Source organism: Stegostoma tigrinum, chromosome 2 (genome assembly GCF_030684315.1).
Source record: "Stegostoma tigrinum isolate sSteTig4 chromosome 2, sSteTig4.hap1, whole genome shotgun sequence".
NCBI classification, from domain to species: domain Eukaryota; kingdom Metazoa; phylum Chordata; class Chondrichthyes; order Orectolobiformes; family Stegostomatidae; genus Stegostoma; species Stegostoma tigrinum.
Genome location: NC_081355.1, coordinates 13455247 through 13470650, shown reverse-complemented (window position 1 = coordinate 13470650; position 15404 = coordinate 13455247).

The window sequence follows — 15404 nt, the reverse complement described above, 5'->3', positions numbered from 1 at the left end:
ACTACCTGCCTGTCCACCTATCTTCGCATCATTGGCAAACTTCGCCAGAATGCCCCCAAGTCCCTTCATCCAGATCATTAATATGCAATATGAACAGCCGCGGCCCCAACACCGAATCCTGCGGGACACCACTCTAGGTGCCATTCTGAAAAAGAGCCTTTTATCCCAACTCTCTGCCTTCTGTCAGACAGCCAATCCTCAATCCAAGCCAATCCATTTCTTGTGTTTTCTGCACCTTAGCCCTCACATCCCCTCCCTACAATAAAAACAAAGACAGAATTGCCCTTGTCCTCACATATCACCCCATTAATCTCTGGAATCAATGCATCATTCTCCCCCACTTCCACACCTGCAATCTGAGCCCACTATGAAAGATATATATTTCGCTCCCCACCCTTATCTGCCCTCCGGAGGGACTGCTCTCTCCTCAACTCCCTTGTCTGTTCCACACTCCCCATTAGCTCCACCACCCCTGGCACCTATCCCTATAAGTGGAGGAGGTACTACGTCTGCCCCTGCACCTCCTCCCTCACCTCCAAATCGATACATGGTTCTGAGGGGCCTCGATAGGTTGGGTGTTGAAAGGATATTTCCACATGTAGGGGAGATTAGAACTAAAGTAAACAGTTTAGAGAAAAAAGGATCTCCCATTTCAATGGAGTCGAGGAGAAATGATTTCCGAGGTTCGATGGTTTTTGGAATTCTCTTCCCCAGACAGTGGTAGGGGCAGAATTATTGAAAATTAGTTAAGAACAGAAGTACTCCCTTTCTTCAGTCTCCCCACTTTCAGCTCTTTCTTTTCCCCTCTCCTTTCCAGCCCCTTCTTTCCTCTCCCCTTTCCTACACCCCTTCAGCCGCCTTGTTCTCTCCCCATTTTTGCCCCCTTCTTTCCTCCCTCTTTTACACCTGCTTCTTTCTTCTTGCAGCCATCTTGTTTTCTCTCCAACCTTCTCTCTCTTGCCCTCCCTCGAGGGTCCCTCCTTCCCTGACCCCTTTGAAGCCAGTTTATCCTCTCCACCAATTTTAGCCCCTTCTTCTCTCTCTCTTTCCATCTTTCAGCGCCCTCTTCTCTCTTGCTCCCTTCTTCCCTCCTGATTTTCAGCCCCCACTTTCCATTTGCCCTCCCACTGCCCCCTTACTCTCCGTCCCACTTTCATCCCCCTTATTCCATCCCCCCCACCACCACCATAGCCCCCTTTCCTCTTCACACCTCCCCCTTACTCATCCCTCCAGTTCAGGCTCCGCCTCACCCCGTAACCATTCACTCCCAACCCCCGACAAACAACCCCCTCCCATCATCTCCCACCAAACTCCGCATCAGTCATGGGGTATTGTCTGCAGGTGAACCCTTTGCAAGGGTCAATGAACAGGCACTATGCAAATCCATGCACTATTTAGGAAAAAGTTTACAATAGCCATGCGACAAAAAATGAATTTATCCCATCTTTCCCTTTAAATCTTCCAACACACCCTTCTGCAATGGGCCTTGCTCAAACAGGCAATGAGTCTGCTGTCAATCATAACTTCCTGAATGATTTTAGCAGTTGAGTGTTGCAATCAATGGAACACAGGATTTGTATCTGAGAATGCAATGTGCCCTCTTCTACTAACAGGTACAACCAATCCCAAGTCCCACTTGTGTGGCTATCAACCACTCTCTCCTCAAGAGCCCAGGTCCTATTGTTAAGTGTTTGAATTAAATGGCCAAAATGAATGGAATTGTACTCAGTATCTGACCGCTGATTTCATTTCCAATGACTCATCTGTCAAGTGTCAATTTCACACAAGTCATTTCCTGACACCGCATGATATTTTTCTCCGATTAACATCTTTCACCAGTCACATTTTGCAAGTATTGAGCAAAAGAATGAGAAGATTTTGATTCATTCTTCTTGTAAGTGCCTAGGAGCTCTGCTGTTTTTGGTATTAAGTCCAAGAAAAACTTATAAATTATTTTGCAACACTTCAACGAGTGCTGAGTAATCTGCCTGCTCAAGGTTAGCTCTAGATCCCGGAAACTGCTTGCACGGGCTGTCTAACTAATCTGTAGGTATCTTTCATTTGTCCAAGAGGGGAAAGAAAGATCCCTGGATTTCCTCTTAATTTATGTCATTTCAATAATCTAAAATTGAAACCAGTTTGTTTTTTTGCCAGGAAAGCTGATTTTCTGCTCGTAATTAATCTCCCTGCACTTCTGAATCTGACATGACCATTCTCGTGATCTGATCCGTGAACCTCAAATTAACTAATGTTTCATTTCTAAACTTGCTGCTTCTTAAACCTATAGAGTGATAGAGTCATAGAGGCCTACAGTATGGAAACAGGCCCTTTGGCCCAACTTGCGCATGCTGCCCAGTTTTCACAATTTAGTCCCATTTGCCTGCGCTTGGTCCATATCCCTCCATAACTGTCCCGTCTATCTATGAGTCTAAAGGTTTCTTAAGTGACAAAACTGTACATGCTTCCACCATGACCTCTGGACTTCCAGGCACTTATCACGCTCTGTGTGAAAAACAAAATCCTTCTGGACTCTTTTCTATCTCATCCCTCTCACCTTAAACATATGCCATCTAATTTTAAACTTCATAAACTATCTGAAAATTCCTTATTAATGGTCAACTGCCTGTATTAGGAAACTACAAGCACAAACGCCTCCAAGATCTAACAAGATATCATCCCTCTTTCCAACTGTAAAGGTTCCACAACCTCTCAACTTCTCAGTGAGGAAATATTTATCGTCCCTCCTGTATGTATTCTGACAGCTCCAATTATCTGAATGAACTGCGCTGTTTGTCAAGATGAAACTATTTCTCACTTCTGACATTTATGGAGCGAGGTCATTTGGCACGGCTACAGAGGATCTTGTGTAACACTAAGCAGAGTGGGATATTAGCTTCCATTTATCATGGACAAGAAAACAAAGAAGCAGGTCTGGCAGCACCTGTGGGAAGGAAGGAAGGAGAGTTAAGGTTTTGAGTCTGGTGTCTCTTTGCTTTGTGAGTAGCAAGGAAAAGCTGGTATTTATGTTGAAGCTGAAGGATGGGCAAGGGGAGAGGTGAGCAATGGGTGGAGATGGAGCTCAGAGAGATAGATCGGCAATGGATAGGTAAACACAGACATTATTGACAGCAGGCCAAGACGGGAAAAAAAAAGCTGTTTTAAGAGATAATAAGAGCTAAGAGTGAGGAAATCGACTAACTGCGCTGATTGCAAGCCATATAATGTAATATCATGCCTAGGAATATGTGGGAATGGGTGACTGTGCTAAAAACAGTCCATGTTATAACAGGGGTGGGTGTGGGGTGGATTCAAAACATTAAACAACTGCACCCTTCCTCCTGACCCCATTAATTGTTGGGTATTTACTATCCCTTCTGACCTTCTGGCCAAAAACAGAAGTGTGCTATTTCTAATGGAACTCAATGTGCTTGAATGATGGGCCATACCATTACTGCATATAGAGCTTTAGTACAACAAGTTCCAAAGTGAATAGAATCTACCCCACTCCTTTGTAATATCATCTTTCCCTAAGGTGGCTGTATTGTGGCAATGTCACTGTATGAGCAATCCAAATACTTAGACTTAATGCTCTGCTGAACATAGGATCAAATCCCACCACAGCAGTTGGTGGAATTTCATTTCAATAAATAAGTTTCGCTTTTAACGTTACTTTGAGTAATAGGAACCACAAAAATATCCCTTGGTTGCTATAAAAATCCGTATTGTTCACTAATGCCCTTCAGGGGAGGAGATCTGCCATCCTTAACTGGTCTGGCTCCCATGTGACTTCAGACACACAGTGATGTGTTTGAGTTTGAAATGCCCCTGAACAAGGTCACTCAGTTCGAGGGCAATTAGGAATGGGAAACAAACTTGCCAATGTTGCCCACATCACATTAAAAGAATGATTTTTTAAAAATATCTGTGGCCAGAAGTTGGCTTCTTCTGTTGAGGAAATAAAGATAATCTTTCTCTCAAGGTAACGTTCTCTTCGAGGAAGCCGCCATTGGTTGTCTAACCTTAGCTTGTGGGCTTGGAAGATAGGTGTACCTTCTATCAAGTCTGGGTTTCCTTTGTGCATTCCTGTCCCGAAAGACAACTGCCTCTTAGGAAAGTTTAGTTTCTTCCAGCCACATTCCCCTGAATCTGTGTCTCTGCTAATTAATGAACTTTGTTGATGCTGGAGCTACCCACCGGATCCTGAAAGATTCAAGTGCTGACACTTTTGTTTGTTCTTCTTCATCTTCTGCTCTTCATCCATTCTCTTCCTCACCATCATCCTCTGTTCTCTGTTGTGGTTAAAAAGGAGGAAACGTTGGTGTGAATAATGCCCACTTTTCATTGAAGAGGCAGGATGCTGTGTTGTTTTGAAGGATGTCTACCGAGACTGTAATAACATGGAGCCAGTGACCTTGTACTAACCGCAGCATCTCCCATGATGAGAGCAGAGAGCGTAGGCATTAGCTGCGAGGCCTGTCTCCCACAGAGTGTGAGCTCCTTGCTGGTTGCAGTGTTTTCTCATGCCACCTGATAGAACTAATGCACAAGTTCACAGGACTGAATTAGGTGAAGGGTGACATTTACTAAGGCACGAACATATATACAAACAGACAAATGAGGAACTCGAATGATCATTCAATAAAGACATTTACTAAGGCACGAACATATATACAAACAGACAAATGACGAACTCGAATGATCATTCAATAAAGTCATGGATAATCTGATTGACAAAGTTATTAATGTGGCATTATTGCTTTAAAAGCAGTTTTGGTTATATGCGGATGAGGAAAGGGCCTGAATGTCATCATATGACCAAAGACCACAGTTTCTCTGCATTGCAGAACCCAGGGCCAAAGGAATGTCTCTAGATCACTCAGTACTACATATATTAGTTTTAGATGTAAATAAGCCCCAAAGAAATCTTCAAGTAAATGTAATTCATGTATTTCAATTCTGTTACGTACAGATAGCACAAGAAATGGCTACATGGTGCACGGTGAAGATTGCCTCCTTGAAAAGAAAGCAGAACAAAGAAAGCTGAATACACACTGAAACAGCAAAAACATCCCACATCCATCCAGAAATCCCCACGCTCCAGAAAGCAGAAGAAAAAATGGTTTTCAAGACAAACTGAGTACCTCTGATCTTGCCAGGCAGTCTGTTGAGTCAGGATCATACTATTTAAAATATAAAGGGACATCAGGCACCATTCCACATAGGGCAAAGAAAAAAAAGCGTGCAAATTTGTACGACTGATAAACAAAGGGCTGCAATTGGGAACGGAACAACTTTTAACAGAAAATAGAAAAATAAATTCCGATTATAGTGCTGAAGGCACACATAGCCCAGAACAAAACAAATCAATAATCAGAAAGCAGATATCACACTAAGTACACTGCTGCCATTGCAAATGAAATGTCCCCATAACAGTGAAGGTTAAACCACCACCTGGCATCTTTCTCGAATGAAAGAGTAGTCCTGTGGCCCTCTGCGACTATAGTGACCTCACTTTGTGGTGACCTAATAGAGACATACAAGATGATCAGAGGATTAGATAGAGTGGACAGTGAGAGCCTTTTTCCTCGGATGGTGATGGCTAGCACGAGGGGACATAGCTTTATATTGCGGGGTGATAGATATAGGACAGATGTCAGACGTAGGTTCTTTACTCAGAGAGTAGTAAGGGCGTGGGATGCCATGCCTGCGACAGTAGTAGACTCGCCAAGATTAAGAGCATTTAAATGGCCATTGGATAAACATATGGATGATAACGGAATAGTATAGGTTAGATGGGCTTCAGTTTGGTTTCACAGGTCGGCGCAACGTCGAGGGCCGAAGGGCCTGCACTGCGCTGTAGTGTTCTATTTTCTACGTTCTATCTGTGTGGAATTTGTACATTCTCCCTGTGTCTGCATGAGTTTCCTCAGAGTGCTATCGTTTCCTCTCACAGTCCAAAGTGGTGTAGTCAAAGTGAATTGGTCACCCTAAATTGCCCAATGTGTCCAGGGTTGTGCAAGCTAAGTGTGTTAGCCATACGAAATGTGGGATTACAGGGGTGTTGGGTCTGGTAGGATGCACTTCAGAGGGTCGGTGTGCACTCAATGGGCCAAATAGCCTGCTTCCGCACTGTAGGGGTTCTATGATTCTACTTTAAAACCACTGCAAATCCGTACAAGAACACCAGTAGGATGGATACCAAATCCTCCAGTGTGAACTGGAAGGCTTTGAATCTCTCATTGAATTCAAACCTTTGAAATGAAAAAGGAAAGTAACTTTGCCTCATAGATGAACAGTCGTAGAACCGGTTCAGCAATCCAAGAAAATACCCAGGTAGTTGAAACCGTTGAGGTACCACTGAGGAAGTGCCTGAATCAACACTTCTGACTTATCCAAAGATGACCCCCAGAGAAGAGTCATAAAGATATGGTTATTGCTGAAAGATCAGCTTTGTGTAAGAGTAAGTTTAAAGTTAATAGCCAAGATTTTATTTTCTCCAGGCAACAGCCATAGGAATAAATAGATCACTTTGTCAGTGAATGTTATAATATGGGAGTATAGTGTGACTTTTCAGAGATTTAACTGTTGAAATCGGTAATGAAATAGGCTATTGCCCCAACACCTACCAAAGAATTTTGAGAAGACCTGTTGGAAATGAAGAAAGGTTTTCCATCATTAATTTACTGTAAGAAGATGACAGAATTTTTTTCTGAAATTGGGATTGGTAACATTACTTGAAACAAGTTGCTTATTTATGTACACAATTAGAAATTTAATTGAAGTTTAAGGAACAAATATATTTCAACTTTTAAGTTTAATTTAAAACAAGAGCCAATGAAAACAGCCTAGGTGGTGGTAATGTGAATCAAAAAAAGGGGTAAGATTGTTTGGGAAGAAATTAATAACAACTGATGAAACCTAACTACAGTCTAACTACACTCCTGAGGCTGTACACAAAAGAAAAACTGAAACCTCTTGTCGATTTTGAATTTGGAGTAAGTTTTCAAAGAAGAAACGCCGAGTACAATTTAGCACGTTACTTTTGAGAAAATTGTATGTTTTTTTTCTGAGGAGAACCAAATAAGCAGAACTTGGTAAAGCATGAAACCACACAATACTGTTTGATTTCTGTTTTAAAGATGCTAAGAAAGCATGCTTTTTTCTAGACCTGGACAATAAGGATTCCCCAGAGCTCCTGAATCAGATAGAATGGTAATTAAAGGGATGGTTCATTTCAAATTAATGAAAGTGATAGGGATGAAGTGACAATGCAACATATGTAAATGGAGATAGGGGAAAATGATGGCCTTGTGGTATTATCATTGGACTATTAATCTAGAGACTAAGATAATGTTCTGGCGACCTGGGTTCAAATCTTGCTACAGCAGATGATGGAATTTGAATTCAATAAATATCAGGAATTAAGAGTCTAATGATGACTGTGAATTGATTGTTGGAAAAACCCATCCGGTTCACTAATATCCTTTAGGGAACGAAACTGCCATCCTTACCTGGTTTGGCCCACATGTGACTCCAGACCCACAACAATGTGGTTGACTCTCTACTGCCCTCTGGGCAATTAGGGATGGACAATAAACGCTGCCTAGCCAGCAATACCCTCAACCCATGAATGAATAAAAAATAGACTCACCTAGGGTAAGTTAAGTTGAATATGCCAAGTGAAAGGAAAGTGCCTCTGAAATTAAATCATTGAGTTTTCTCCTGGACATATATAAGCCTTTGGCTATGAGTTTTCCTCAAGAGCAGAATTAGATGATTTGGCCATATTGGAATATTGGAACCACGTAGGGAGGACACACATGCACCCCCACCAATTTTGGGTATTCTGAAAAGATCACCTGAAAGTCAAGAATGCATGGCATGAACTTGAGATACAAATGTAAGCTTGCAGAAGTCATTATTAAAACTGAAGTGACATACTTGAGGAGATGCATGGTGACAATGCATTGAAGAACAAGCCTCAGACACATACACCTACTTAACGAAATGGTTATTGTGGCCTGGATGAGCATACAATTACAGTTTAAGTGATAAAGCACTGGCACATAATCAATGGAGAAACTGAATTTAAAACAATGAAAGTGGTATTGATGAGAAGGAGGTAAAAACCAAAGTAAAATGAATTTTGGGGCAGGACAATTGGGAGACTAAGAAGGGAAATACTTAAGAAATTTTCAAGATGGGTCAAAACGAAAGGAAAGCTGAAGAATCTTTACTGTGCATACATAATCTATCATAACCAGCAAAAGATGAACCAAAGACCTAGCTCCAAAACAGAGGGGAGAATTTTAACAATTTGACTTACGAACCAAGGAAATAGTTGGTCAGTATCTGTCTAGGTCAGCTATCTTGGGCTAGATCAAAAAGGGTGGACAATTGAATGTTGACATCCCTCAAAAACTGAAGTTTCCTGGTATTTACTATCTTGCATGAGATTTTATCTAACAGCTGTCACAGCAGTACTTGCCCAAAACTCGAGTATATGAAAACAAAGGGAAGAATTACAAAAAACACAGAAGTCACAACACCCAAGACAAGGCATCAGTAATTCAGAGATAATGGGAACTGCTGATGCTGGAGATTCCAAGATAATAAAATGTGAGGCTGGATGAACACAGCAGGCCAAGCAGCATCTCAGGAGCACAAAAGCTGACGTTTCGGGCCTAGACCCTTCATCAGAGAGGGGGATGGGGGGAGGGAACTGGAATAAATAGGGAGAGAGGGGGAGGCGGACCGAAGATGGAGAGTAAAGAAGATAGGTGGAGAGAGTGTAGGTGGGGAGGTAGGGAGGGGATAGGTCAGTCCAGGGAAGACGGACAGGTCAAGGAGGTGGGATGAGGTTAGTAGGTAGCTGGGGGTGCGGCTTGGGGTGGGAGGAAGGGATGGGTGAGAGGAAGAACCGGTTAGGGAGGCAGAGACAGGTTGGACTGGTTTTGGGATGCAGTGGGTGGGGGGGAAGAGCTGGGCTGGTTGTGTAGTGCAGTGGGGGGAGGGGATGAACTGGGCTGGTTTAGGGATGCAGTAGGGGAAGGGGAGATTTTGAAACTGGTGAAGTCCACATTGATACCATATGGCTGCAGGGTTCCCAGGCGGAATATGAGTTGCTGTTCCTGCAACCTTCGGGTGGCATCATTGTGGCAGTGCAGGAGGCCCGTGATGGACATGTCATCAAGAGAATGGGAGGGGGAGTGGAATCCACCTCTTCCTCCGGTACATTGATGACTGTATCGGCGCTGCCTCTTGCTCCCCAGAGGAGCTCGAACAGTTCATCCACTTCACCAACACCTTCCACCCCAACCTTCAGTTCACCTGGGCCATCTCCAGCACATCCCTCACCATCCTCGACCTCTCAGTCTCCATCTCAGGCACAGCTACCTAGAATACACCTCCTCCCACCCACCCTCCTGCAAAAATTCCATCCCCTATTCCCAATTCCTCCGCCTCCGCCGCATCTGCTCCCACGATAAGACATTCCACTCCCGCACATCCCAGATGTCCAAGTTCTTTAAGGACCGCAACTTTTCCCCCACGGTGATCGAGAACGCCCTTGACCGCGTCTCCCGCATTTCCCGCGACACATCCCTCACACCCCGCCCCCGCCACAACCGCCCCAAGAGGATCCCCCTCGTTCTCACACACCACCCTACCAACCTCCGGATACAACGCATTATCCTCCGACACTTCCGCCATTTACAATCCGACCCCACCACCCAAGACATTTTTCCATCCCCTCCCCTGTCTGCTTTCCGGAGAGACCACTCTCTCCGTGACTCCCTTGTTCGCTCCACACTGCCCTCCAACCCCACCACACCCGGCACCTTCCCCTGCAACCGCAGGAAATGCCACACTTGTCCCCACACCTCCTCCCTCACCCCCATCCCAGGCCCCAAGATGCCATTCCACATCAAGCAGAGATTCACCTGCACATCTGCCAATGTGGTATACTGCATCCACTGTACCCGGTGCGGCTTCCTCTACATTGGGGAAACCAAGCGGAGGCTTGGGGACCGCTTTGCAGGACACCTCCGCTCAGTTTGCAACAAACAACTGCACCTCCCAGTCGCAAACCATTTCCACTCCCCCTCCCATTCTCTTGATGACATGTCCATCATGGGCCTCCTGCACTGCCACAATGATGCCACCCGAAGGTTGCAGGAACAGCAACTCATATTCCGCCTGGGAACCCTGCAGCCATATGGTATCAATGTGGACTTCACCAGTTTCAAAATCTCTCCTTCCCCTACTGCATCCCTAAACCAGCCCAGTTCATCCCCTCCCCCCACTGCACCACACAACCAGCCCAGCTCTTCCCCCCCACCCACTGCATCCCAAAATCAGTCCAACCTGTCTCTGCCTCCCTAACCGGTTCTTCCTCTCACCCATCCCTTCCTCCCACCCCAAGCCGCACCCCCAGCTACCTACTAACCTCATCCCACCTCCTTGACCTGTCCGTCTTCCCTGGACTGACCTATCCCCTCCCTACCTCCCCACCTACACTCTCTCCACCTATCTTCTTTACTCTCCATCTTCGGTCCGCCTCCCCCTCTCTCCCTATTTATTCCAGTTCCCTCCCCCCATCCCCCTCTCTGATGAAGGGTCTAGGCCCGAGGCATCAGTAATTCATCTGGCACCTAACATACCCTAGTATGAGTGTGCTGTTTTTTGAAAATAACCTTTGGAAAAATGGTAAACTAACCATTAGATCAAAGCAGGAAAGGGATGTCACATGGCCACTGGTCAAAAGGATTCAGACAATTAACTGACACGGAGAAAATACCCTGCCCCTAGAGCAATGAGTCAACAATAAGTGCCAGACTCTCAGAGAGCAGATGTACTCAGGCTATGAAGGGAGCACATATGAGGCTAGGCCAATTGCATGCTGGGATAACCACGCTGGGGCCAAGAGAGTTCAGAAGCCAGATCCTGCTCCTGGGCTAGGTCCAATCTGCTTTGGAGGATTCATTCAGGGACCATCATCAGAGAAGGTTACAGGGTATAGGGGAGTTTTCCCAGGCAGCAGTCTTCTCCAATCAAATGGAAAACAGCCCTGAAGGAGAGGAGGAAGACCAAGAGAAGAGTTCTCTAACACCTCAGCGAGAGAGCAGGATACTGACTTGCCACTTTAACGTTGTACGACGACAGCCTGTTTGCCCTGTGGTATCAGTGAACCATCTCCAATTGTCCCCATTGCACACTTCCTTTAAAATCTAACTAACTGTCATATCTAAACTGCTGCTTCTTAACAAACTCACTAATCAGCAAATTTACCCACAAATGGTCAACTGCCTGTCTGCAATCACAAGCACCTGAAATCGACAATCTATGATGACTCAATATTGTACCTCAGGGAAGATATAATTCCACTACTTGGCCCTCCCAGAATGTGCAGTATTCCCACAGAAAGGAAACCAAAATGCAAGCCAGAAGACACGTAACATAGCGGCGGAATCTGCCGTGTTGATCACTAGAGCGATAGTTCCTTTACACATGTAATAGAGAAAGAGAGCCCAACCCAGATTTGTTGAGATACAAGGTGTATGATTCTCCCCCTAAAGAGACGTATACACAAGAATCCAACACCCGATGAACTGAATCCCGCATTCACAAGAGCTAAATTCTGCTCCGACCTTCAGGCCAAATGGGGATATAATGAGGCAAACTCAGAGATTGCTATAAAAGCCCAGACCTGCTGAGATTTTCCAGCAAATTCTGTTCCTGTTTCTGATTTCCAGCATCCACAGTGCTCTGGGTTTTTTTAAAATCGATATAATGGGTATTTGTAGCTACAGACTCTCTGAAAACAACTACCTTCAGAATACAATTTGGAAGAGACTGCGTTCAGAGACTACCCTTCAGTTTGTCTGTCAGTCAAGATCTGGTCCAGCAACTCATGGACAGCATTACAGAAAGTGTGTTGGATAAATATGTAATGCCACTGATGTTGCAGTTATGGGCAAAACCAAAGAAAAGCATTAGAATCTTCACTTATTGACTGCAGTAGCTCACTGTGAATATCTCATGTACAACAGCAAGAAGAGTTTGGTTAATATAAGTTATTTTTTGAGTCTATTTTCAAGTTGCTGAATCTGTCCTGACCAAGGCAAACTGGAGGATGAAGGACATTATTAATGTATCCACCCCACATGACAAAGGAGACTTAGCGTGATACCTTAGGCTTTCCAACTTCTTGTAACCATGCATGCTGAACTTTCCCAATAAAATATCATCATAAAGAGAGTTCCTAAAGAAAGATGCAACTAATATATGGCACTAGGACCACACACATACAATTGAGTCTCTCAAAAATGCAGAAATTTGTATCCTGCAGTCCGATGGGCCTAAACAGAGGGTAAACATGGAAGTTGTTGCTTTACAGAAAAGATTACAAATATGCACCGTGTGAAAAAATAAACCGCTCATGTTCAGATCCAAAAGATTATCTTAAGCACATTCCAATTCCTCTAAGATACAGCAAGAAACACCTACTTTGCTATTTGGGATCTCAAGATTCCAAACCTACCTGTTGGCAAACAGCCTTTCATTATGGAAACCAATCACAAACTACTGGAGGTGTTTTGGTGCAAACCATTGACAAGTGCATCACCCAAACCCTAGTAAAAGTTCAGGAGCACAAGTTTGACATCTGCTATGAATCTGATACAAAAATGGTTACCTCAAATACACTAAGCAGTTTGTCCAACCCAAAAAAGGATGCAAACATCGTACTGGATCTCCAACTTTGTGTGTGGGAAATCATGTACCTGATTGAATTTTTTGAAGAAGTCATGAAGAGGATTGATGAGAGCAGAGTAGTGGATGTGACCCATGCAGACTTCAGTAAGGCATTCAACAAGGCTCCTCATGGTAGACTGTTTAACAAAGCTAGATCACATGGAATATAGGAAGGACTAGCCATTTGGTACAAAACTGGTTCAAACGTAGAGAAGAGAGGATAGTTGTGAAGGATTGCTTTTCAAACTGGAGGCCTGTGGCCAGCGCTGTGCCACAAGGATCGGTGCTGGGTCAACTGCTTTTCGTCATTTATATAAATGATTTGGATGTGAACATAGGAGGTATGGTTTCTAAGTTTGTAGATGACAGTAAAATTGGAGGTGTAGTGGACAGCAAAGAAAGTTACCTCTGAGTACAACTGGATCTTGATCACATGGGCCAATGGGCCAAGGAGTGGCAGGTGGAGTTTAATTTAGATAAATGTGAGGTGCTGTAGTTTGGAAAGGCAAATCAGGGAAGAACTTAAGACCGTAAGACATAGGAGTGGAAGTAAGGCCATTTGGCCCATTGAGTCCACTCCACATTTAATCATGGCTAATGGGCATTTCAACTCCACTTATCCGCACTCTCCCCGTAGCCCTTAATTCCTTGCGAGATCAAGAATTTATCAATCTCTGCCTTGAAGACATTTAACGTCCCAGCCTCCATTGTGCTTCATGGCAAAGAATTCCACAGGCCCACCACTCTCAGGCTGAAGAAATCTCTCCTCATTTCCGTTCTAAGTTGACCTCCTCTAATTCTAAGGTTGTGCCCACGGGTCCTAGTCTCCCTGCCTAACGGAAACAACTTCCCAGCATCCACCCTTTCTAAGCCACACATAATCTTGTAAATGTCTATCAGATCTCCCCTCAACGTTCTAAACTCCAATGAATACAATCTCAGCATCCTCAGCCGTTCACCGTATGTTAGGCCTACCATTCCAGGGATCATCCATGTGAATCTCCGCTGGACACGCTCCAGCGCCAGTATATCCTTCCTGAGATGTAGGGCCCAAAATTGGACACAGTATTCTAAATGGGCTCTAACTAGAGCTTTACAACGTCTCAGAAGCACATCGCTGCTTTTATATTCCAACCCTCTTAAGATAAGTGACAACATTACATTCTCTTTCCTAATCACGGACTCAACCTGCAAGTTAACCTTTAGAGAATCCTGGACTAGCACTCCCAGATTCCTTTGTATTTCGGTTTTATGAATTTTCTCACCGCTTAGAAATAGTCCATGCTTGTATTCTTTTTTCCAAAGTGCAAGACCTCGCATTTACTCACATTGAATTTCATCAGCCATTTCCTGGGCCACTCTCTTAAACTGTCTAAATATTTCTGCAGCCTCCCCACCTCCTCAGTACTATCTGCCTGTCCACCTAACTTTGTATCTTCGACAAACTTCGCCAGAATGCCCCCAGTCCCTTCATCCAGATCATAGATCTAGAACTTATACACTTAATGCTAAGGTCCTGGGGAGTGTTGCTGAACAAAGAGACTTTGGAGTGCGGGTGCATTGTTCCTTGAAAGTGGGGTAGCTGGCAGACAGGATAGTGAAGGAAGCATTTGGTATGCTTGCCTTTGTTGGTCAGTGCATTGAGTATAGGAGTTGGAAGGTCATGTTGCAGCTGTACAGGACATTGGTTCAGCCACTTTTGGAGCATTGCATACAATTCTGGTCTCCTTCCTGTAGGACAGATGTTGTGAATCTTGAAAAGATTCAGAAAAGATTTACAAAGATGTTGCCAGAGTTTGAGGGTTTGAACTAAAGGGAGAGGCTGAATTGGCTGGGATTATTTTCCCCGGACTGTCAGAAGCTGAGGAGTGACCTTGTAGAGGTTTATAAAATTAAAAGGAGCATGGATAGGATAAATAGGCAAGATCTTTTCCCCAGGGTAGAGGAGTCCAAAACTGGAGGGCGTAAGGTTAGGGTGAGAGGGGCAAGATATAAGAGGGACCTAAGGGGCAACTTTCACATGCAGAAGGTGGTGCGTGTGTGGACTGAGCTGCCAGAAGAAGTGGAGGAGGCCGGTACGATTACAACATTTAAAAGGCACCTGGATTGTTATATGGATCGGAAGGGTTTAGAGGGATATGGGCTAAATGCTGGCAAATGGGGCTAGATTTATACAGGATATCTGTATGGTCGGCATGGACAAGTTGGAACAAAGGGTCTGTTTTCATGCTGTATATCTGTATGACTCTAAGCCTCTAAGCAGGCAGCACAGGCAGTGAGATGGCAAACATGCTCAAAGTGGTTCTGTTTCATTAATGTGACCAATATCAGTCAGAAACTGCTAATAATGAAGGTGATGGAGGTATTATAGAAAGCTATCAAGGAGGGATGGCCTGAGGGTAAGCTTCCTCCCCCAGGGCCAGGAAGCCAACCAGCTCCAGAGAGGTGTAATAATGTCTCTGAACAGGTTCATTAGAAAATATCTGGAGGATTGGCCTAACATGGTAAAAGACGCGTCTGATTTAAACAATACATTTATTCGCTGTTATGATTTATGTTGTAAATTTGCTATCAATTTCTCCAACTGTTTTTATTATCTGGAAGACACAGCATTACGTTATGTCATCATTCTACATAAGGTGGATGGTATG